Below are 25,406 nucleotides of genomic sequence, written 5' to 3'. Positions count from 1 at the left end.
ACCATGGACTCTGCTAGCTATCTCCTCCTAGAACAAAGAAGACACCTAACATTCAAAGGTTACTATGGAAACCTGTTACCTAAAAACTTTTCTATAAAACAAGCTGGCCCACTCCACTCAGTGCATATCCCTCCTTTGGGCATGTCAGTGTTAACTTCTCTAACTTGTACTCTCTCTTTTAATAAACTTTATTACTTATGCCTAAAAAAACAGAAAAGATAATGGCTGGCAATTTTCTAACTTTCATGAAAACCATGGATCTTCACATTGAAGGACAATGAATCCTGAGCAGCATTTACAAAAATTTGCCAAAGACCATCCTCTCTGTGATGTACCTACTATGAAGCACCATCAATTTTGGCTCTTTGGGGTGCTAAGGCCATCTTGACAGAGTCTCAGCAAAGTTGGATGTCATTGGTAAGATGATGTACTACTTAGCTTTGTTGTTTAAGGAATGGAAAGTTATCCTCATCTTATCTATCTGTGCAAAAAATGTAATTTCTCTTGGAAGTGTATGAGGCATGAAGAGAAAGAGAGGGAACCCTGTGCTCAGAAGTTCAATACTTTTAGATACATAAGCTTGTGTACACAGACTTTAACTATATAAATATTTGGTCCTATCTGCTGGGTCACATCCCAAACTGAAAATTGAAACTCTCTTCACAGGCTCTCACTGACTTTAAGCCCCATTAAGAAATTTTTGGACTTCATCCTACTTGTTCAGATATAATGTAGTTATTCTCCCGATTTAGGAGAGATGCTTGGTTTAGGTTTTTGTTATAGTTGATCATGACTTTTAAAGCAGAAGGTAACCTCTGCCTTGGATTCCTTTTCCTCCAATAAGCACATAAAGGCAAAGGGCTCACATTCCCATTTCCCATATAAGGAACTGTATGCAGGCAGCACAGAGGGACACTTTCTTTAGTACAACATTCTGTCTGGTCACTCCTCTCCATTCTGTGGTATTGGATATGAGTAGCTCTTGTAGATTACTGCTCAGAGTCTTGGAGGATTTTTTTCCTTTTAGTAGAAATGTCAGTTTCCCAGAGAATGTACATCAGTGTCCCTAAGGTATCTCCATAAGATACTGCTCAAGGACTCTTTAAACACCTCTTAACATGTACCCCACCTGGGCTCTCAGGAGCCACGGTTATCTATAGAAGGGACTGAACAGAGTTTCTAGGTTTACCTAAAGCACTGCCCTAGCCTAGAGGTCATTGTCCCCTGATTATCACACTGCTGGACAAGTAAAACCACATCACCATGAACACTCTGTTGCCCCAAACGTCATCCACTTATTATACTGGGTTTCTGTCAAGGAACTTGTTATATATTTCTACCTCCCAACAGTGTTCAATCCCAGGAAGCCAGAAAATTTGACAAAGAGTTCCAAATTCAACTTTAAAGTCCCTTATGGTAATAAGAAAATATATAACTTAAATCCCAAGAACAACTCTAAGGATCTCAGTACTTGGAACTGTTACCTAAATTTATCTTTTTCAAGAATGTCAAGTTCCATCTAGAGCTACATACACATGAACACACACATTCACATACAGAGAGCAAAAGAAAGAGAGATGAATACCATTTCTTTAGGAGTGTTTGACAGTTATCCAAATAAATGTGCTGCATTATATTCACACGCTCATCAGATTGTAGGCATATATGGTATTACCACCCAAGTTCAAGTTCCAAGGTTTATTTCTATATTTCACCCATCCTAACTCAGTTATTCAAATATACTCAATGATGTTTGGTAATATGCAGTGCAATTTTTCCATCAAGATGCCCCCCAAATAGACTAAGGTATCTAAATTTTGAATCATGTGCTATGAGGTGATGCATCAATATTAAGGCACTTCAAAGAGATATCCTTGTGCTGCATCTACTTGAAACCAAAGAGATGAAAATTGAAAAAAGTGAATCTCAAACACAAATTTTCTTCATATCCAGATGGTGGACATTATATGGAGGGTCTCAACTGATATATAGTGGTGCACTCTTAAGAAACAAAATGAATAACTTTCCTCATGACTTCTGGAAAGAAAGAAAAAGCTGATGGCTTTGGTAAGACTTTAAGAAATAATCCTTTATAGGAAGCATCGTTTTAGTTTGATGATCACCTTTGCCACCTCAAAGGAACTAGAAGGGGGTCCATTTTTTCTATGAATCTCTTCTCAGGCTATGCAATCTTCAAGAATAATTTATTTTTCTGTGTAATCATTAACTTCATCTCTGTAAGACTCTGGTGATGTCAGTATTGCATACTATCAGTTTTTTAAACAAATAGAATTTGTTAAGATAAATAATTTTACATATTTTATATATGTTAGTTCATAATATACAAACTATGATATATAAATTTAAAGATATATAATTATGGTATCACTTGCATATGATAATATATAATATAATTGAGCAGACATTAAGCACCCGATATATATTAACACTGTACTGTGGGAAATAAAAAGATGCACAAAATATGATCCTGCTTTCAAGAAGTCTACAGTGTTATCAGAGAGGATTTGTGGGGTCAGGGAAACACTTCCCAGGTTTCTAGGAGAATAGATTCTTCCCTCAACTCTCCTGGGCTCTTTTCTCATCCCTTACTCCTTCCCACAGAGGAGTCACCTGGACGTAACGCTCAGGGAAGAACCGACTGGGCACGTGTGGCTTAGCCTCTTTCTCTCCCCTTTACTCTAGGGTGCCAGGAGCCCCTCCAAGCTTGAGCCTAAAGGGACAGACCCTGGAGTAGGGAGGCCTGTGGCATGCGACCCTACCTGTGACTGAAGGAGAGAGTCTGCCTAGTTCTGGGGTTTCATTTATCAGGAAGTCTGTTGTCACAGTTCAATAAAGGCAACTTCTTCAATACTGGTTTTATCATTAATTATGTGTTGTTTTGTTCTTTTCTTGCTTTTCTCTTTTTCCTTTGGTTCAGAGCTCAGGAGGGGAGGAGAGAGGTATAATTCACCCAGGCCCCGTCAAATCCCAACAAGGATAAAACATATAACAGGTATGTAATAAAGAATCACACTGGGGGTGCAAGGGTAGTGGGGGTGCAAGGTAGTTCAGTGGTAGAATTCTTGCCTGCCATGCAGGAGACCTGGGTTCGATTCTCAGTCCATACACTTCAAGCAATCAAACAAGCAAAAAAAGACAAACAAAACAAAAAGTCAACAAATGGTGCTTCAATGACGTGATACACACATGGAAAAATAATGAAATGTGGCCTCACCATACAGCACACACACACACACACACAAAGGATCACACTGAGCTCAACGCAATGTGAACAACAAAGAATGAGGAGATCACAAGGAAAAGAGAAATCATTTTGGTTGAGAGAATTGCAAAGAAGCAGTTAGAATGGGATATCCATATCCATATCTGGGGCTCATTCCACTCCAGAACTTCTTCCATGTGAGACAAAAAATTTAGTTATTGATTACGTAAATTTGAGTTTGAATTTTCTGTTACTTGCAGTAGGACCATACAAATATAGCATGTGATTCTGAGTGGTGGTGGTGGGTTAGAACCAGTTGGGGGGGAAGGAACCGCAGGGGAAATAAAAATGGAGAGATCATTTGGAAGTAGAAGTGCATTATCTGAATTTAGGTCTCTCTGCTTTAGGCATTGGACGGCCACCAAAAGTTTTTGAGCAGGAAAATAACCAGCTTAGATGTATGCTTCAGGAAGAATAATGTGGTAGCATTGTGTCAGGTATCAGATGCAGGCCAATGGTGCAAGAGTTGAAGCAGGAGATTATTGCAGAAGTGAGGAAGTCAGATCTTGAACTAGAGGACGACCAGTGGGAATAAAAAGTAAAGAATATGCAGGTGCTTGGGGGGTTCAGCGGTAGAATGCTCCCCTTCCTTGTGGGAGACCCAGGTTCAATTTCTGGACCATGCACTACCCACCCCCCCCACCACCAAAAAAAAAAATGTAATGAACAAATATAAAAGATATGTTTCCAACAAAATTGTCAGGTCTTGACTACTGATAAGACGTGGGGCAAATGAAAGGAAAATGTGATTGGAAAGATCCTGATGAACAGAAATTGAAAAAAAATAAAAGTAAGTTCAGGAAAGAAGGGGAAAATTTAGTTTTGAACCCATCGAGATCACCACACTGGTAGGCTATATAGGTGGAAACTTCCAGCAGGGAATTGGTAAAGCCAAATTGAAACCAACAGAGTTGTCAGCGCTAGAGAAGCTTCAGAAATGAGTCACAGAGAAGAAATAAATTCAAGCCATGAAACTAGATGAGTTTACCAAGAGAACACATGGAAGAAAGGAGGAGAAGAGAAGCAAGGGCAGATTCTTAAGGAAAACTTATATTTGGAGCTGGACAAGAAGAAGAAGTGGAGGAGACAGGGAAGAAAGGGGGGAATAGAAGAGGACATCATCAGGACAGCAAAGGAGGAGGGACTAGAAACAGGGTCAGTCATATGAGGAGGTTAGACAAAAGGAGAATAAAATAAAACACTGAATTTGACAACTGGCTGGTGACCACTGACCTTTAAACTATTATCATAGAGTGATAAGAGACAATGCCAGACAGCAAGGATTAGGAAGGTAATGGATGGTATCAAAATGGAAGTAGTTGACAAAGATAACTTTTTAAAGTAGTTTTGTGGTGAAGAGAAAGAGAGAGCAAGGAAATTTACTTTAACTGGGAGCAGACTGGAGGAAAAGTGTTTTTATGTGTGTGTTTTGGGGTTTGTTTCTGTGGTTGGTTGGCTGATTTTGGGTAGAAGAATCTGGTGAGCAAGATGCAGGGGTGAAGGTGAAGAAATAATAAAATTGATAGAGCAATGCTTCCGGGTAGGTATGAGGAACTGGAGTTAGAGCCAAAAATGGGAGGTTAGCTGTGGGGAAGGAAGATGCTGCAAGAAGGCTGGGTGGATGCTGGAGAGATAGTATCAGAGCCAGAGATGAGAGACATCTAGAATAGATGGAACAGATGCTGGAGATGACCACGGAAGAGCAGTGCAATAGGACAAGTGGGTTCAGAGAGGCAGGAAGTGCTGTGCAAGAACAGCTTTCCTTTGGGTCGATCCAATCTAAACCTGGAAATCCTTGCCCCACCACTCAATCCTTCCAGCCTGCCCCCGCATAAATTCCAGCCTGTCTGATGTAAAAAAAAGTCTTATGAATCACAAAAGCAAAATGTCTATTTTAATCCTATAATTATCTCTACATTGCTATTTGTAACTGGTGTTGTTCCTAATTATGGTATTAAGCAGTCAATGTCTTCATCTTTTTTTACTCCAAAAGACGAATAAGGCCAAAAATTTATAAATAGACTAACTCACATTATTAGTTTTAGTGTTTCTTCAAAAAACAGGATGCCAGATAGAAGCCATTTTTGAGATACAATCTGTAATCTAAGTGCCATAAATCTGGGTTTTTGAAGACGTTTAAGTCATATGGTGTGGTGCCTGCATGACCACTTTAAAGCCACCTTCTGCTGATAGTACCTGGCTGTCTTGATGATGAAAGAATTGGGAAGTTGCAGTCACTGCATGAGGGATGTGGCAGAAGCCCTCCTGTGTTTCTCTACCATGCCTGGGCTGATGGGGAAAACTGACGGATTGACTTTATTTCTTTTATTCACTTTATTTTCTCATGTTTCTGGATGTCTGATTTGTATTTAGAGTGAGTCAATGTGGGTATTACTAGAAAGAGAGAGTGAGAGAGAATGTATCAGTTTGGGTTTTGAATCCTGATTTGGATTCAGTATTTTCTGGAAAAGATGCATACCCTAGAATTAATTCCTGATTCACTTTAGGCTGGTAAGTTCTCTCAGAAGCAGCAGCAATAGCCTCATGGCTTCTGCTGTCGTATCTGTCAATATTGTTGCTTATATGGTGCTTTGTGGCTTCCTTTCTCTGGGGAAAATGAATGTGATACAGTCCAGAAAGCCCAATGTCCCAGTTTGAAGCTGTTATGTACCCAGAAAAGCCATGTCCTTTTTCCTGATGCATTCTCGTGGGGGACAACCATGCTTTTTTTAATCCTGGTTCATTACCGTGGAATGGAAATTTTTGTTAGATTGTCTCCATGGAGATTGATCTACCCAATTGCAGGTGTGCACTTTTGATTAGATAACTTCCATGGAGAGGTGACTGCCCAATTGTGGATGTGGCCTCTTGACTAGATGGAGATGTGACCCTGCCCATTCAAGGTGAGTCTTGATTAGTTTACTGGAATCCTTTAAAAGAGGAAATATTTTGGAGAAACCTCAGAGGTGACAGAGCTGACACAGGCAACATGAGATCCAGATATTTGGAGGTGCAGAAAGTAAATGCCCCTGAGGAAGCTGTTTGAAATCAGAAGCCAAAGACCCCAGCAGATGCCAGCCATGTACATTCCCATCTGAGAGAGGCATTCTGGACCCATCAGCCTTTCTTGAGTCAAGGTATCTTTCTCTGGATGCCTTGGTTTGGACATTTTCACAGCCTTAGAACTATAAACCTGCAACTTAGAAAATTTCCTTTTTAAAAACCATTCCATTTCTGGTATATTGCACTCTGGCAGCATTAGAAAACCAATACACCCTATAACCAGGAGCCATATATCCATCTATCTGTCCAACTCTCAACCCACATCTAGATTTAGCTATGGCACCAGCAGCTCTTTTTCTCTGTTATCATGGGCTTGCCTTGCTGTTCTGTGTGTTGTTGACTTTGCTTCTAATAGCCAGAAAAACTGTTTCCATTTCCCTTAAGCATCACTCAGTTCCCCTTCATATTGCTTCCTCTCCTGCAACTATGTACTGGAATCTCAGGGTGGCAGAGATAGTGTACCGATTTTATTAGATAGAAAAGTAATCAATGACTCCTTCAGAAGACAGAACGCTGAAATAGGTTTATCCAGACTTAGCCATTCTGCACAAGAAGGTTAAGTCACATCTGCCAGGAAGAACGGAGGCCCTTGGTCCCGGGAGGATTTGTGTTGTGCCAACCCTCCAAATCTTTCCCTATGTCTCCCCTTGCACAGTCCCCACCCATACCTAGGCTGGCCCTTCATGAGCTGCTTGCCCTGCACTGAGGCTTAGTCTTCTCTCTCCCTTTTATCAGCACTGACCTGTACTGTGTTCTGTTCCCATTACCACGCTTACAGGAAAGAAGCAGCAAAGCACAGAGGTTAAACCGGTGGACTTTGGACACCAACTCTCAGTTTGAATCCCAATCCTACCATTTACTAGTGATGTGATCTAGAGCAAGTTATTTAACTTCTCTGTGCCTCAATCTCCTTATTTGTAGAAAAGAATAATGGCATCTTATGAAATTGTGTTTTTTATTATTTTTGTTGCTCAATTTCCTATTCTGGAATAACCTTACACTTACAGGAAAGTTACAAAAATAATACAAAACAATACAAAGATCTCCAACATCCCTTCCCACCCAGATACACAAATTTACCAACTATTAGCATTTTGCCCCATTTGTTCTTTTTTCCTTCCTTCCTTTCTTATCTACCATCTATCTATCTATCTGATGGGGTTTTTAAAGGAATAATGAGTTAAATTATGCATGAAGCTCTCTTTAGTGCCAAATACATATTAGTTTTTACTTGAAAAACTCACTTTCCAAAGGTGTTTAAAGAGTTAACTGTTTTCTGTGTTGTCCCTCCTATGGTTTTTGAATTTTAAAAGCCTTGTGGAAAGGGTCAAAGGATTGAATCTCAAAGTATAGAATCTAGGAACAGCATCGAGATTGACCGCTCAATCTCAAACTACACTAATACAGCTGTCAAAAACCTTGGTCTTTCTGATCAGATGTTCTCTGACCTGATATCTCCTCTTGAAAAAGGAGAATGGGGTAGCTGCTTAATAATCATCATAGCTCAAAGACTTGATTAATCCAGGAAGTAAGTTGTGCAGGGATAAAACAAGCTCAAAATGCCAGTCAATAATCTCTGCACTAAATACCACAGCACAAAAGGAAAGAAAAGTCCATTTAACTACCTGCTGTTCTTTTTTTCAGATTTTACCTCTACCCATCCAACATACAAAGAGGATAGGTTAGTAGCCAATAGGATGTTCTCACAGTAAGTAATGTCAGTAAAGGAAATCACCAGAATAGAAAGTTAATAAGAGACTCAGATGCTTTACTTCGCAATGATCACTCATAAGTCTCAAAGATGTCTAACTAAATTGTATTCACTAAAATTGGAAAGCAAAGACAGGTTTGGGTAAGTGACAATCTGGGTCCTGTAGAGTTACTGAAGCAAAGATCACTCTGCACATATTGCTCACTAACATTGATAGAACCTGAACTCATGTAACGGACCCTTGTCAGTTGTTACTATTACTCCTATTGCTATTATCATTATTACTATTACACCATTCAGGTTCCAGTGCTCGGGGGGGATTTCTTTTCCTAAAAATCTTGATGAAGAGGCAGAAACTGCTTACTATTATAGAAGCAGAAGACTCACTTTCCAAGCCTCCCTGGCAACTGGGGTTCACAATGTGACTGAAGCTCTGCCAGTCAGAAGGACCCATTGCAGTTTTTAGCTAACGGGGCAAAGAAGTAGAGAGAAGGAGAATCTACTAGGCAGCTGGCAGCAACAGTGCCAACAGTGTGGACTTGCTAGCCACAGTGGTGGTTAAGGAGCAGTAGGTGCAGCTATGACTAGTGACTCAGGAAAGGAAGCTGCGGCATCCAGTGTTATCTTTACTAGATAGGCTTTGGGGCAAAATTTCGGCTGTGTTCCTGCCTGCTACTTAGCCTCATTTGATCCTGCTCAATTTGTAAACTTGGGTCTGAAGCCTGTGAAATATGCAATATCCTTTTATTAAATGGCGTTTCTGCTTAAATCACCACATCTGTTTCTGTTGTTCGCTACTATAAAACCCTGAATAATACAACTGGCAGGACAAATTTAATTTTTACTAAGGGGGCAGGGACTGACAGTTGTCTACCACTGTTCTACTCTTTGCCCTGTGGTAATAGAGCCCCAGATGTTAGGGGATCCATGGGATCACCCAGGTCCTTCCCTTAAAATGAAGGGGTACATTGGAATCTCAGGTAGGACATGAGATTTTGTTGGTTTGTCCAGAGTGATGCCCCGATGAATCCCAGAGTGATTTGATCAGTGAGTGGAAAAGTATTTGCAAGCCCCCTTCGGGGAGTGGTGAGAGCGGGGAGAAATTCAACTTCCCCAAGTTGAATTCTTGATATTCTCACAAGCAGTGTGGACAACCAAAGTTATAGGCTGAGCCCCCAGTCTTGGGGTTTGTTCATATGAAACTTAACCCCACAAAGGATAGGTCAAGTCTACTTAAAATTTAGCCTAAGAGTCACCCCCAAGAAAGCCTCTTTTGTTGCTCAGATGTGGCCTCTCTCTCCAGCCAACATGACGAGCAGTCTCACCACCCTCCCCCTCTCTGTGTGGGACATGACTCCCAGGGGTGTGGACCTTCTTGGCAACATGGGACAGAAATCCTGGAATGAGCTGAGACTCAGCACCAAGGGACTGAGAAAAACCCTAGAATGAGCTGAGAATTAACATCAAGGGATTGAGAGAACCTTCTCGACCAAAGGGGGAAGAGTGAAATGAGACTAAGTGTCAATGGCTGAGAGATTCCAAACAGAGTCAAGAAGTTATCCTGGAGGTTATTCTTATGCATTAAGTAGCTATCACCTTGTTGTTCAAGATGTAGTGGAGAGGCTGAAGGGAACTGCCTGAAAATGTAGAGCTGTGTTCCAGTAGCCATGTTTCTTGATGATGATTGAACAATGATATAGCTTTCACAATGAGACTCTGTGAATGTGAAAACCTTGTGTCTGATGCTCCTTTTAGCTACTATATCAACAGAAGAGTAGAACATATGGAATAAAAATAAATAACAGGGGGGAACAAATGTTAAAATAAATTTAGTTTGAAATGCTAGTGGTAAATGAAAGCAAGGGGTAAGGGGTATGGTATGTATAATCTTTTTTTCTCTATTATCGTTTTATTTCTTTTTCTGTTGTCTTTTTATTTCTTTTTCTAAATCGATGCAAATGTTCTAAGAAATGATGAATATGCAACTATGTGATGATATTAAGAATTACTGATTTATACGTAGAATGGAATGATATCTTAATGTTTTGTTTGTTAATTTTTTTGATTAATAAAAAAAAGCTAAAAAAAAAAAATGAAGGGGTGCACTGTATAACACCGAAGTCTTAGAGTTGGAGTTCTGTGGCTCTGAAAGTCAGCATTTCTACATGCAACAACTCTTAAAGAAATTGAAAAAGAGATCAGCCTTCAATTAGAGATAAGAATGAAGCTGATCTGCTTGGAACTAAGGTAAATCAGAGTACAGGGTAAAGGATGATAATTGTCTGTAATTTAGAACTTCATCTTCATCTAGTGTATGAGACTAAAGGACGGTCTTCCACCTAAATTTTTTGTAGCACATAATCTAACACAACCTGCCTGGATAGCTCATTTAAACAATGCAGAACACATGGAGCCCAAGAATGGGAATAAGGGATTGTAATTCTGTATAGCTTAATGTAATACCTTGGTAATTACTATTTCTGGATTTTGAGAGACTGTTTTATATATGTATAACATGGTATTTACAGATAAGAATGAAGATAATCAGGTCAGGATTAAGGTAATTTAGAACACAGGGGTAAGGAAGACATTGTCTATATTTTATAACCTTACCTACTCTTTGAGACCAAAGGAAGAAAGATTTATTTTATCCAGAACCTAAATTTTCTGTAGCACATAATCTAACTCAACCTGTCTGGATGGCTCATTTAAACAGTTGAAAAACAGGGAGCCCAGAATAAGAGTGAGGGTCTTTAATCCTGTATAGCTTAATGTAATATCTGGATACATCCCCAAATATGTTGGGCAGATAATGAAAAAGTATTGGCAAAGTCCCTTGAGGGACTGGAGAAAAAATATGGAACTATTTAACTTTCCCACAGGGGAAACCCCTGATACTATCTCAACCATTAGGGATTCCCAAGTCAATAGGCCAATCCCTTGATCTTGAAGCTTGCTCTTATAAACTAATTTCTGTAGCTGAGAAGTTAAGCTTACCTATAGTTATGTCTAAGAGTTACTTCCAGAATCCTCTTTTGTTGCTCAGATGTGGCCTCTCTCTCTCTAAGCTTAACTCTGCAAGGAAAATCATTACCCTTACCCTTACATGGGACATGAGATCCAAGGGGGAAGTCTCCTTGGAAACATGGAACATGACTCTCAAGGATGAATCTGGTCCTGGCATGGTGGGTTCGACAATGCCTTCCTGACCAAAAAGGGGAAAAGAAATGTAACAACATAAGTTATCAGTGGCTTAGAGAGTTCAAATAGAATCGAGAGGCTATTCTAGAGACTACTCTTATACAAGCTTCAGCCAGATATTGCTAATTATTGTGGTTTGCCAAACCCTAACCAAATCATTCCTATTAATTCTAAAGAACATCTAGGACTTTATCTGAGATTCTACAAAAGCTTCATGTACTAAGATACTTTCCAGAAACCTATGAACTCCAGATGGTTCATAGGCCAGATAAGTTCTGAAACTCAGAGGGGCAAGCCTCTCCAAAAACATCAAACTAGTTCCATTCCCCATCCCATATTGTTGACACCCCTTTCCAACACGAAAAAATTAGAATGGATATAGCCCAAATACCGCTAAAGATTGGGAGAAGGATCAAAGGAGAAGGAGGAGTTATAACAGAGAAGATAGGATTTAACAAAGAAGTATGACTGCTTATGCCAGTTTGAAGCCATTATGAACCCCAGAAAAGCCATGTTTTAATCCTGATCCAACTTTATGAGGCATCCATTTCTTTTAATCCTGATCCAATACTATAGGGTGGAAGCTTTTGGTTAGATTTTCTCCATGGAGATTTGGCATGCCCAATTGTGGATGTGACCTTTTGATTAGATGGAAATGTGACTCCATCCATTCCAGATGGGTCTTGATTAGTTTACTGGATGCCTTTAAAAGAGGAAACATCTTAGAGACAGCCAGAGCCAACAGAGACAGCAGATGTAGACGCTTGGAGAACAGTTGTTTCAGAGAACAGAGACACGAATGTTTGGAGATGTTTAGAGCCTAACAGACATTGCCATGTGCCTTCCTATGAGATGCTAAGAGGACCTGGAGAAAGCCAAGAGAAGCTAAAATATGAAAGCTAGCCCCAGAGGAGCGAAGTGAGGAACTCCCACAAGAACAGAGACTGAAAGCAATGGAACCGAGGAGCAAGGGACCAGTAGATACCAGCCACCTGCCTTCCCAGCTGACAGAGGTATTTCAGACCCATAGGCCTTTTTTGAATTAAGGTATATTTTACTGGATGCCTTAGTTTGGACATTTTCATAGGCTTAGAACTGTGGACTCATAACCTATCAAATTTCCTTTATAAAAGTCATTCCATTTCTGGTGTATTGCATTCCAGAAGCTTAACAAACTATTACACTGTTAAATCATTACATTGATATTTCTTTTGGTCTCCAGTGTCTTGGAGCAGCTAGAAGGAAAAACTTAAAATTGTGGAACTGTAACCCATAACAAAATTTGAAATCTGTTTTATAAGTACCAGTTACAATGTACTTAGAAACTTATTGTTTTTCTTTGTATATATGTTATATTTCACAACAAAAATGTTTAGGAAATGAAGAGTTACACAAATTCTATCTCTGTGTCTTCTCTCCGTTAGTTCAATTGATTGATTGATTTGCCTCCTGATTATGTGTCATATTTTCCAAATTTTTTGCATGCCTGATAATTTTTGGTTGGATATTAAATGGTGTGACTTTTACCTTGTATAATATAATATTATACATTATAATTTTATTATATTATTCAATAATATTTTGTTCCTCAAAATTTTGCCATGGGATGCAGTTCTTCGGTGTTTTAGTTTCCTGAGGCTGCTGTAACAAATGACCTCAAACTTAGTGGCTTAAAACAATAGAAATTTATTCTTTCACAGTTCTGGAGACTCAAAGTTCAAAATCAGGGTGCCTCCCCATGCTGTAAGGGAGAGCCTGTTCCTTTCCTCTTCCCATTTCTGGTGGTGCTCTGCATTTCTTGGTGGCATCATTTGAATGTCTGCCTGTTTTCACAGGGCCTTCTCTGTGTGGTCAAATCTCCCTTCCCCTTTCTATGTAAGGGCGCCTGTGATGGCAGTTGGGGTCCACCCAGATAACCAAAGGTTATCTCCTAAAAGCAAAATCCTTAACTTAAACATATCTTCAAAGAACCTTTTTCCAAATCAGGTAACAGTTACAAATTCCAGTGATTAGGACTCTAATATTCTGGAGGCCTCCCTTCAGTCCACTATACTTGGAAACAACTTGATGACTTCAGGTCTTGCTTTTAAGCTTTGTTAGGTGGGACCAGGGCTGTGTTTTGTCTAGGGCTAATTTCACCCACTACTGAGGCAAAATCCTCTGAGAATTCTATCTGATGAGTCATAAATTTTGAGATTCTCCACTCTGGTTAGTGGGAAGGGGAACTATGCCTGGGCCTGTGAGAACTCTAAAGTAATTTCCCTCTAATAATCTCAGGTGGTTTCTTCCAAGGCCTTGGGCAGTTTCTTCACACACATGCAGTGATATCAGCAGTCAAATGAGACTTGAACTGGGGAGACTCTGCAGATGTCTGGGGTTCTCTCTGTGTGGCTCTCTCTTCTCTAATATACTGCCCCGCAAACTGTAACTACTCAGGTTTCCAGGGACTCCCAGCTCCATTTTCTCAACTCTGGGTTTCCCCATCCTGCACCATGGCCTGGGCCAATTGCAGGATTCAAGTTACTTGTTTCCTGTCTCTCAGGGATCACTGTCTTTGTTGCCTGGTATCCAGTATTTTGAAAACCTTTGTTTCACGTATTTTATCTGTTTTCTCTTTAAATTATTTCGGGTGAAAGGATAAATCCAATTCCTGTTACTCCATCTTGGCTGAGAGTAGAAAGCAGTGCTATTTTTTAAAAAATAAAAATCATAACCAACTATGCCCTTCCTTTCCATTCTCCCTTTCTTGCTAGCTGGAATATACATATGATGGTGGGAGGCAGAGCAGCCATTATGGAGTATGAGATGAAAGCTGGGTGTTGAAGTTTACAAAAAAGTAGATAGCAAGAATCTGGGTTCTTAGTACCATGGAGCCATCCTGCCAGCCCTGCACTGGCTACTCAGATTTTACATAAGAGACAGACATATTTCCATCCTGGTAAAGATATTTTATGTTTAGATCTTCTTGTTTCTGTAGATTAACTGGTACCCAATTAATACAACCACTGCTTATAAACCATGAGTAATGTCATATATTTTTGTCCTTTCTGGCAGAGTGATTTGAAAAGACATCTGGTTTTTCATTGAATGGTGTCTATGGATTACTATAGTCTACAGTCACATCTTCTCAACAATTCAAGAATAATTTCCCATATGAATAAGTGCAAGTATGTGTGTGTGAGTGTGTTGCATAAATCAACAAACATCATAACTTATTTTTAGTTCTAATGAAGTGTTTAAACACAATAAATAATACTTAATAGCGTTTTATGACATTTAACTCCTAGTGCAGGCTCACAAGCCAAACTTGACCTATCATCTATTTTCATACATCTTCGAGCGCCAAGAAGAGTTTTCACATTTTTATATAGTTGAAAAATGAAGAGAATAATATTTCATGATGTGAGTAAGTGATGTGAAATTCAAATTTCAATGTCCATAATAAAGTTTTATCAGGATACGGACTTATGCGTATTAATGGTAACATAATGTCTATGGCGGCTTTCATTGCTACATTGGCAGGATTGAGTAGCTGTGACAAAGTACATATGTCACATGAAAACTAATGCATTTACTATCTGGCCATTTTTAATAAATGTATGTCGACTCCTGTTTTAGTCAAAGGAACAGTTTTTAAGTTCTAGCTCCACACTTAACAGGCTGTTGATGACATTGCTGTATGGCATAAAAAGGATCTTCAATTACACCCATAGCAAATGATAGAAAACAGGGCCATACACACCAAACTCACTCACAAAGTTCTGGAAAATATAAATAATAGAAAGTTCACACATTGTACTTAATGGACATTGCCCCATGTGGTACACAGCCTCAACGTGGCTTTTACTCACTCTTTCCACCAAATCTAGAATGAGACTATCCTTGATGTTTCCCTTTTCCTCTGTCTCTAGGAAAAAAAAAAAGAGAAGAATCATATTTTTAAAATTGTGTATATAAATAATTTATTGGACTATTTCAAATTCTCATAATTCAAATTAAACAACAATGCAACCAAGCCATAATGATAGATTTGTCACTCTTTTTCTCATAGATAAGTATCTTATTTGTTTTATGCTTTACTTTAACAGCCAAAACTTCTGGAGAAATGTTTTCAAATAACAGAGGGAGTGCTTTATTGCTGAATTTAATGGGACGCTAAGTTAAAAACTTCTGGACCTAGGATGGCTAAGGCTCTTCATGTCTGAGGGAGGAGTAAGTAACATTTGTCAGGCACCAACTATTAGAAATGGGGAGCACTGCAGAATCAAGGGGTAAGGTTCATATCATACAGGGACAGGAAGCAAGACTAGCTGAATGCTGTACTAAATCACCCACTTTTGAAAGCCCCTGTGAGATAGATATATATACAAATTATGAAGCAAGACAAAATAACACCTTATTCTCAGCAGAGTTTTGATCCCACGAGCAATATAGAATTCAAGGAGCTAGGATGAACTTGTTGAGGCCTCCCTTTGTTCCATGGAAAAGAGGAAACCTAAGGAACTGTTTGCCAATTTCTGCACCAACCTCCAAAAATATTTGATTAAGGAAAGACTCCATGGAGCAAAAGAAAGAGTTCTGCTTTGATTCCTAGAGCAGAGCTAGCCTGGGCTGTCCACAGGGCAGTGGCCCCAGAGGACAGAGTGTCTTGAGGGCAAGAAAGATAAGACAGGTCTTCTCAACTCTAAGGAGATAGCCCTAGGCCACCTAACCTCATCATCCTCAGAAGTGGAAAAGGCAGGTACAAGAGAAGGAGTTGACTGCAGCTGTCAGCAACAGCCACATCAAATAGAATTGACCAAACTGTCTTGCAGACAGAAACAGGAAGAAGCAAAACCAGTCTCCTGGATAGGTACAGGACTTTTAACTAAACATGCTGACATCGCCCATGGGTGCCTGGCTGATAAATGTCCTTAATTCCAACCAACCACAGCAAAAGAGCCCAAGGAGGTAGAAAGGAAGGCGTGTTGAGCTCCCCCTGGAGGTCAAGACAGACTACAGGCTAGAGGTGTCATGAGTTGCTATTCTCTTTCCAACACTCCTTTGGAGTGATATGACCTTGCCCATTTAACAAGTAAGGAAACTGAGGCTTGGGAGACACTGTGGTAGAGTGGAGAAAACATTAGCCTTTTAGTCAAAACAAACAGCGTGACTTAATTAGCTACTAACTATATGATTTGGCTAAGTTATTTCAAAGTGTTATTTTAAAATTAAAATGAAATCATATCGTATATAGAAAGCTAGCATTAAGTCTGGGCAGTAATTTTAGTTAATTTCCCTTTCTTGCCCAAGGTCACAGAGTCAGCAAGTAGCTGAAGGAGTTGGAGTTTAAACCCCTGTATTCGTAATTCAGAGCCGCACCCCTCCATGATGCCTTTCCCTCTGCTTCCCTAAAATAAAGCCCAGGTTCCCTTTTCAAAGGCATTTCCCAGTCAAGCTGGTTAATCTTCATATCTAAGAAACAAGAAGATGGTTCCTAAACAAAACCTTTTTAGGGCTATAGTTCTGTCCCTTCCCTACACAGCCTTTTCACTCTCACTTTCAGAGAAGTAACATAAACACTCCTTGTGGCTGGGGGTTGGGTGAGCATGGGGGTGGGGGGGTGATTAGAACTCAGTAGATTAGCTGGCCTTGCCCTTTCCCAGTGATTTTGCAGCTCACAAGGGAAACCCTCGAGGGGAATCCCTTTGGGCAGCAAAGTCCATCCTTTTATGGACAGATTCTCCTGCTGCCTGCCGCATAGCAAACCCTGAGCACATTTTTGGCATGCATGATCCCACAGATCTTTTTGCCCAAAAGGCAAACATGCCTTTCTGAATTCATAACAGCAGCTCAGTTTTAAAAGGTTTACAGATTCCATTGAATGCCTTCTCTATCTTCACTTTCCTCAGATTTAATAAATAGTATGAACAGAAAGCCAAAAGGATTCCCCCATCCCACCTCTGATGATATTGTCCAACTAGCTGTCTCTAAACCAGAGTTTCTTAACCTTGGCACTGTGGATATTTTGGACAGGATAAGCTCTACATTGTGAAATATTTAGCAGCATCCCTGGCCTCTACCTACTAGCTGCCTGTAACAACCCATTCTCAGACATAACAATAAAAAATGTCTCCAGACATTGCCAAATATTCGTGGGAGGATGAGGGGGGACAAAATCACCCCCATTTTAGAACCACTGCCCTAAATCAACCCAGCATAAAGTTTAAAACTATTTTTGAGTTTCTGCTATACTTTACAACTCTAACCATTGGTGATTCAAATGGAAGTACTGGAGGACCAGTATGAATGGATTTAAGGTAGTCAAAGCAGTGATATACAGCACCATACTAAGAAGCTCATCACCTTATTTCTAACTTGGTTAATGTTAGGACAAGAGGTCCAGAGCTGAGTGCTTAACCAAACTGACCCTAAACTATGCCTAAAGTAAACAAAGCTATTGTGAAAAATAAAAATCCCAGGCCAAGATTCAGAAATTGCAGAAAGTCTCAAAGTACACTGAGTGCAAGTATATAGCATTAGCAGGGTGGAAAAATAGTCAACAACCAATCTATTTTGGTGTCTATTGTCTGCTAGGTACTTTACGTATGTTATTTTATTTCATACATGTTATACAAACATATAGATATTATACTTTATACAAAGTATAGACATTACCATAGAATTTTACACAGGGAACTAAAACTTGAAAAGTTTAAGTAATTTATCCAAGCTCAGTTAGGTAGTAACTGATAGAGATGGGGTTAATACTCGGGCTTGGAGGTAGGGATGATATTTAATATTAGAAGTCAACCAGTGTTAGTGCTTGGCCTGAGAACTGAATACATCAATTTCAATCATACTATTTGGAATTTAGATAATAAACTTGGGAGAGACTTTTTGGTTCAGCCATTTTTTTTCCCTTCAGGTCAAGCAGCCCAGATACAGGATTAGTCAAGAGTTTTGAATCAAATACATTCTTCTTAAGTATGAGCTAATGCCTTACCTTTCTAAACCACAGTCACTCTGACTCCCTCTTCCATTGGCTGGTTTGAATCCAGTATTGGAGTCACCATGGCCCCAGGCAGGTGCTAGGTTTTAACCTGATACCTCTAAATCCAGAGCAGCTGGATTTTCTGAGGTCAACTATCCTTTGGAAATTCAGCCCCAGTAGTAAACTGCAAGAACCATTTCCCTAAATTAAAAAAAGTCCAACTGCCCTTCCATTATTTATCTTTCAGGACAGGCCCCGTAGATGATACTGTAGATGAATGGAAGTAAAAGTATAGAGAACAAAAAGGAAAGGGGTGGAGGTGGTTAAGAAGTCACAAAGGAGCAAGGAAAGAAAAATACTACAAAATACACAGTATAGAGTTGGAAAGAAGAGAATGCTAAAATAAGATTAGGGGAATGAAAACAAAGATAAGAGAAATGTCAAAAGGTAAAGGATGCAATGGAATATTATTTGGCCATGACAAGGAGTGAGGTTTTGAAACAAGCTGCAATATGGATGAACCTTGAAAACATCATGCTGGGGAGTGAAAGGAGCAAGGGACACAACGACAAATACAGTATGATTATACTTAAAGGAAATACCTAGAAATAAAAAAAAATTTAGAGATGGAAATTAGATTCCAGTCTACCAAGGGATGAGGAGAGGGGGTATAGAGTTGTTGCTTAGAGGATAGAGGGTGTTTGGGAACTAAGAATTAATAATAAAAAATGTGAGTAAAAAAGAGATGAAGAGAAACTTAGCTGGAAGAAAGGAACATTAGAATAGAAGGAATCTGCCCCAACACCATCTTTGTGGCTACTGGCTTATGATTAGCTTTGTTTTTTTAAAAACTTTTTATTTTGAAATAATTTCAAACTTACAGGAAATTTGTAAAGAAAATAATACACAAACAATATATAGATTTCCATTATATCCCTTACCAGATTTGCCAACTTTTTCCATTTTTGACTTTTATTATATCATTCTATCTATCTATCTATTGAGCATCTATCTATTTATTATCTATCTATCCATCTAATCTAAATGTTTGAGAATAACTTGCAAACATCATGCTTCTGTAACACTTAACACTTCCGGGTACATTTCCTGAGAACAAGAACACTCAGCACACAACCACCTTAAGCACAGCTATCAAGTTCAAGAAACTTAATATTTATATAAAGCATGTAGTCCATATTCTAAATTTTTCAGTAGTCCCTAAAAAGTCCCTTTTTTATGGGTTGGAAGATTTTTTTTTAATTTTTACTTTAGTAACATATATACAACCTAAAATTTCCTCCTGTAACCACATTCAGGTATGTAATTCAGTGCTGGTAATCACAAATACAATGATGTACAACCATCACCATCGCCATCACTCATTACCAAAACTTTTCCATCACCACAAATAGAAGCCCTATATAATTAAGCTTTAACTCCCTACTCTGGTTAGCATTTTTTGGGGGGAAGTGCCTGGTTTGGGAATTGAACCTAGGTCTCCCGCACGGAAGGCGGACATTCTACCACTGATCTGGTTAGCTTTTAATGTGAACACTATCTGTGAATAAATGTCATGTGTCTTCACAACACGTGATAAAAAACTTCCCCTTATTAGAGCCCAACTATTCGAGACTATTCGATTAACAGTAATGTTTTGGCTATACTCTAAAAGGCAAGGGAAATAATTTGAGTAAAAAACTATTAACAGGGATTCAAAAGAAAAGCACCATAGTGGATTTTCAGTATAGATTCATAAATATGTAATGCCAAATAAAAGCCCCACTACAAAGTATTGAGGAGGCTTTTCAAAAATCACAGTGGACAAGCGACCCCACTACTATAAAATCTTAGCCATGTGAGTAAAAATATTCTTTACTGACCAAAGTAAGTTAAAATATAATAGTTACCATTTACTGATCCCTTGCAATTATTCCTGTAGCAATGCTGCAAGGTTAATACCATTATCCCCATTGACAAGGATGGAGAAACTGTGGCCAAGGAAGGTTGAGTAACCAGCTGAAAGTCACACAGCCAGACACTGGGTTTGGTTCTAGACCCTCTCAGCCTTTCCCTGAACCCACACCCACCCTCTTCTCTCTCTCTCTCTCTCTCACACACACACTGCCCTCTAGCTATATTCAATGCACAGTTTTTGCTAGAGCAGAAGAGTAGACCCAGAAATTCTAAGATTTTATACACAAAGGGTGAAACAAAATGAGCTTTGTGCTCAAGTCAGAACTGTAGAATTCCAGAGTTGGCAGGACCCTCCAGGGTCATCAAGTCTACCTCTCTTTCTTTGCACATGAGGAAAACCAGGCCCAGAGAGTTGAAAGGTCCAAAGTCATAATGTTAGTTACCACAGTTAATCAGACAATTAAATTAACTCAAATACTGCGTTCCTGGAATATCCTATTCCTGGGGGTTTTCTTGTACCACTGAGGGCAAATTTTTCCTTCTCGGAGGGTTGCTTTGCTGTGCTCTCCAGCTGTGGGGGGATACAGGCAGCTATAGAGCCTCCTAATATACAGTCTTGCTTCCTCCACTGGCTGGTGAGGGCACATTGGGAGCAGCCCCCCAGGTGTCAGTTTTTGGGGTGCAGGAAGAGAGGATAACCAGAAGGTCTATTTGATAAGACCACTGCTTTGATAAAAAGTTATGTGGCAAAAACTAAATCTGCAGTTCTCAACTCTTTGTTTGATACAATTACCTTTCTAACCTTTGGTTCCTTTTAAATATAGTGTAACATAACAAGCTTATAATTCAAAACACATTTGCACAAAATGTAAAATACATACTGTACATGCCTGTGACTATAAGAAGCAATGTTCCCTTCGGGCTTCCTACTGAAAGCAGACAAAAATACGCTTCTTCAGATAACCTGACTTTTTTTGTCTGCTTGCTTTAACACTCTGCATTATCAATTCACTGTTGTTTTCCTATCTGTCGACTGTTAAATTTCATATGGGTCTTCTTGCTGGTATGTGAGTGCATGTTAAGCGCTTGTTTTCTTTCAAGACAGACATTCCCTGCTGTGCTTTTCCTGGATTTGGGCTATTTTTATTATTTATTTTATGTTGCCATGGAGATGGGAGATCACAGATGGTAAGAGTTGGAATTTAGGGCCACAGGAGACATTTATCATTGGATTTTGTATGAAGTGGGCTCTTGTTCCCTTTTTCTGTAGAGCCTGGTGTTTATTTTATAAAGAAGTTACTAATGAGGACTCAAGCCTAATGAATAATATGAAACTCTACTTCACCTCCATGGCACATGTTTTCTACAACAGTGTAGAAAGGTAGAGCTCATGAAAGCGCAGAGATTAACAGCTGTCTGTCAGTTTTTTTCCATTGTAGGAAACAGAATGATGCCTTGAACAAGGGACCCATTCATCATTCATTCCCAGTCCCTGAAGAAGAGAAACTCTACCAAATTATTTCAACCATGCGCTGCAAGGAAACAAAGAAACTGGGAGTCTAACCAGGACATGGCCATCCTCATCAGTGAATCTTAGCAGAATATTGTGAACAGGTATGAGTTCGAACAAAACAAATTGTGAAAAAAAACAAAAAAACAAATTGTGGTTGGCAATGCTTACAAGGGCTGCATGTTCAAGTCGTATTGTTCAGTTACAACCTAAAATAGGGGCAAAAAGCAGCTTTTATTTACTTTTTTTCCCATGGCTCTGAGTAGCTATAAGTACAAATAAATTGAAACATAAATAAAAACAAGGAAACAAAAACTCACCACAGATGTCTTTGGTGATTGATTCTGATCATTTCGGCTTTAGAATTCATTCCCTTAAGGGCCAACCAAGGTAACTGTTAGTTGCTGCCAACTGTCCAAACCAGATCCCTTCTGTTCACAGACAAGACCACTGATGTCCGACCCCCCCCCAAAATAAAACAAACACTCAACAACAAACAAAATACAGTTCCACCATAATATTCTAGTGCTTTGAGAAAGATCTCTTACCTGCCCTTTCAAACTACCAGGTTCTCTCCCTTGATCCTCTGACCTGTTTCACTCTTTTAGGGAATTTTGACTGATGCCCCATTTCTTTGGTCTCCTGTTGCTTGATGCTTTGGGTTGACACTTTATTTAGATTGCCTATTTGGTTCCCTTCTGACTTCATCCTGGGTTCTACTTGTAAGAGCTTCCTTGGGTCTACACTAAGTCCCCTGAGGCCTGCCCCACATCTCCCTCCTGCACTCAATCCTGTTTTCAAAACCCTGGTGCTTCTGAGTTATTTTCCCAGGCCCTCCATTTGCCCCTGGAAGCCTGTGTGGACATATTTTCTCATCCTTTCTGTCTCCTTTCTTTCTTTCTTTTTTTTTTTTTTCTATTTTCTTTTGTTTTTATTCTTTCTTCACTTCTCCCTTTCTTTTTGTTCAAAACTCACATTCTCTCCTTAAACAATTATTTTTCCTTTCCCAGTAGCCTTTATAATTTGGTTTAGAATTAGCTATTTAAACATGTTTAGCTATTTAAACATAGCTAATATGTTTCAAGGAAAAATGGTGGCAGGAAGAACATTGGACTAAATTCATACCTTAGCTATACCATTTATTAGCTATAGAATATTGGGGAAAATAATGTCCTGAAACTTGTTTTCTCACTTGTAAAATGGGAATAATAATTTATACTGTACAGAGCTATTGTGTGACTTGCATACATGAAAATGACTGGTAGGCTCTCAGTAAAAGGTGATTCATTGCTTCAATTTGACTCAAAAGCTCAGTTGACAGATATTATTCATCTAGATAATGGTAATGATATTTTCAGAAAATAAAATAGATACAGTTGTCAAGAACTGCTAAGGGTCTGAAATTTTTCCCTTCTTGCAAACAAGTAAGTTAGCCTGCTAAAGTTGGGTAGAGCTATTAGAAGACATGAGACTCCTGGATCAGAGACAAAGGACTTCATTATTCTCAGCAATAGCAGCAACCAAAATATTTTGACATTTTTTGTGCACCAGTTTCCTAAACCCCAGTTCCTACAGGGCAACTTGAAGAAGGTTAGGTGATATCTGCACATGCAGTGGGTTGTATTACAGAGGAGGAACCCTGAGTTTAGCAACCTGGATCTTTTATAATAGGTAGTATGCATGCCTGCCCTTTACTCCAGAGGGAGAGACCATCTCTCTCTTCCAAACTATACAAATATCCTTGAAAATATAGTCTGGAACAAAGGTACTTAGTATCTCTGCTCACAAGATATGCAGAAATGCCAAAGACCCATGGACAATTGTGTCCCAAAACAATATATTGCTTGTCAGGCATTAATGTACTCCTGGTGACAAACAAACAATATTTGAAACTTGAATGTATGTGCAGGATTTTTAGGTTCATCTACATTATAACAGTACCTATATTAAAGTATTAAAGTATGGCAGACTAATTCTTCTAATTGTAGCATGAATATAAACAATATAATTATTCCAACTTAAAAACAGATATGGTCAGAATTTGTGCATTCCTAAATGCAGGGAAAGTCTTTTATAAGGAGCATTATTTGGCCATTTGTCTGTGCGCCCAGCTCAGATACATCATATATTAAACTTTCTTTCTTTCCTTTAGTATTGCATATATACACCCACATTCACAAAAATACTTTATGACAGTGTAGTATAGTAGTTAAGAACTCAGGGTCAGGAATCAGACAGTTTAGATACAAATCCTTGCCTTACCACGATAGAGTGAACTTGGACAAGTTATTAAACTTCTCTGTGTTTTATTTTCCACTTCTGTAAGATGAAAATTATAATAATCTACTTCATAAGATTGATGAATGGAGAAAATTTTATAATCCGTGTAATGTGCTTAGAACAAACATCGGGCTTAAAATGAATGTTAGCTATTATTAATAGTGTTTATTCACATAATCCCTTGGTTATAGTCTTCCTGCCCAAGTGGTAGACTTTTAAAAGTGATTTCAAAATCTAGAACCTAGAGTTTCAAAATAAATACATAGGTATTCCTTCCACTTTTCTACTCCTTACCACTGACCAACTTTTGGATGCTTGGAGTAAATAAGAAGAAAGAAAACTAGGTAACAAATAAAAAGCCTGGTGCATCCATACAGTCCGTTTCAAGTTTTTGTTCTATTACAAGTAGAATGTTCTTTTTAAACTTTGTTCATATACGGAAGGGAGATGTAGAGAATTTTATTTCGTGGATTTTTATCAAGAAATAATGTCTATTATCATTTTCTTTCTGTTTCAACTGTAGTCCAAACTTGCTATTTACTAAATTGGTAATATTCCAAAATAGAAATCCCTATCTTTATGTTTTCTCAATTTTTTTTTTTTTTTTTTAATTCTTGAACTCTCCACAGGTAATCAGTGCAAATACCTCGGGGCTTAAAGAAAAATGTTTTCCAATTGACTAAGCACATTCTGGCCCTGATTATAATTATCTGTACCCTCTTTCAATTGGAGCTAGAAGGGTCTTGGCAATCATGAAGTCAACCTTCTTGCTTTGTGGATCAGGAACCTGTCAGTTGAGATGGGAGAATACCCCCAGTTGGTGAGTGGCAAACCTGGGGGCTGGGTCCTGGAGTTCTCTGGTGCTCCATGTCATACCTTGCCATTTTCTATCCCCTTTCTTTTCCTTCATACTAAAAATCAAGACATCACCTTCCATGCAGGAGACCCGAATTCCATTACTGGACCATGTACCCTCCACCAAAAACATAAATAAATTAAAGCAGGTAAATTTAGCTGATATTACATGATGAACTGAAACTGTTTCATTTTCATGGCTGGTATATCACCTGCAGTTGTGAGCAAGGTAACAATGTCACTTTAATTTCCCAGCTGCCCTCTTTCAGCTTATTAAAACTGAAGTGATCCAGTCTGTTATATTTGAGAAATGGTATGGTCATGCAGTTTCTTTACCAACAACAATAACCACAAATAAACAAACAAAAACAGTGATTTCTTATCTCATTTGGCATAGGTCTTTGGTGTGAAAAAATAAATTCTAAAACTCCTATTCATATCTATTCATATAAATTTTTATCAAACATTGATAGTTTAGAATGTAAATTCTGTTCCTTAATGAAATTGACAATTTCTATAACACTATTTGACATAGTTAATTTTTTATTTTTTATTTTCTTAAAGAAAGAAAGAAAAAGACGAAGAAGAAACGACAGTACAAGCAGCTCAGGACACG

General features: G+C 38.8%; 1 long non-coding RNA gene across 3 annotated transcripts; it reads left to right on the top strand.

Moving 5' to 3' along the window:
- LOC143687375 (uncharacterized) lies at nucleotides 1-24,755 on the top strand. Of its 3 annotated transcripts, XR_013177516.1 has the most exons (5): nucleotides 50-417; nucleotides 1,954-2,067; nucleotides 2,939-3,013; nucleotides 21,569-21,759; nucleotides 24,672-24,755. It is a non-coding gene; the product is annotated as an uncharacterized LOC143687375 (long non-coding RNA). The 3 variants fall into 3 exon arrangements; XR_013177514.1 differs by lacking the exons at nucleotides 2,939-3,013; nucleotides 21,569-21,759; nucleotides 24,672-24,755 and adding an exon at nucleotides 2,704-2,869 and having other exon boundaries at nucleotides 58-417; XR_013177515.1 differs by lacking the exons at nucleotides 1,954-2,067; nucleotides 2,939-3,013; nucleotides 21,569-21,759; nucleotides 24,672-24,755 and adding an exon at nucleotides 2,704-2,869 and having other exon boundaries at nucleotides 1-417.
- Nucleotides 24,756-25,406: the final 651 nt, after the last annotated feature.

The sequence above is a fragment of the Tamandua tetradactyla genome, chromosome 1 (assembly GCF_023851605.1).
Source record: "Tamandua tetradactyla isolate mTamTet1 chromosome 1, mTamTet1.pri, whole genome shotgun sequence".
In the NCBI taxonomy this organism is placed as follows: Eukaryota; Metazoa; Chordata; class Mammalia; order Pilosa; family Myrmecophagidae; genus Tamandua; species Tamandua tetradactyla.
This window is presented reverse-complemented; position numbering and strand designations above follow the sequence as displayed.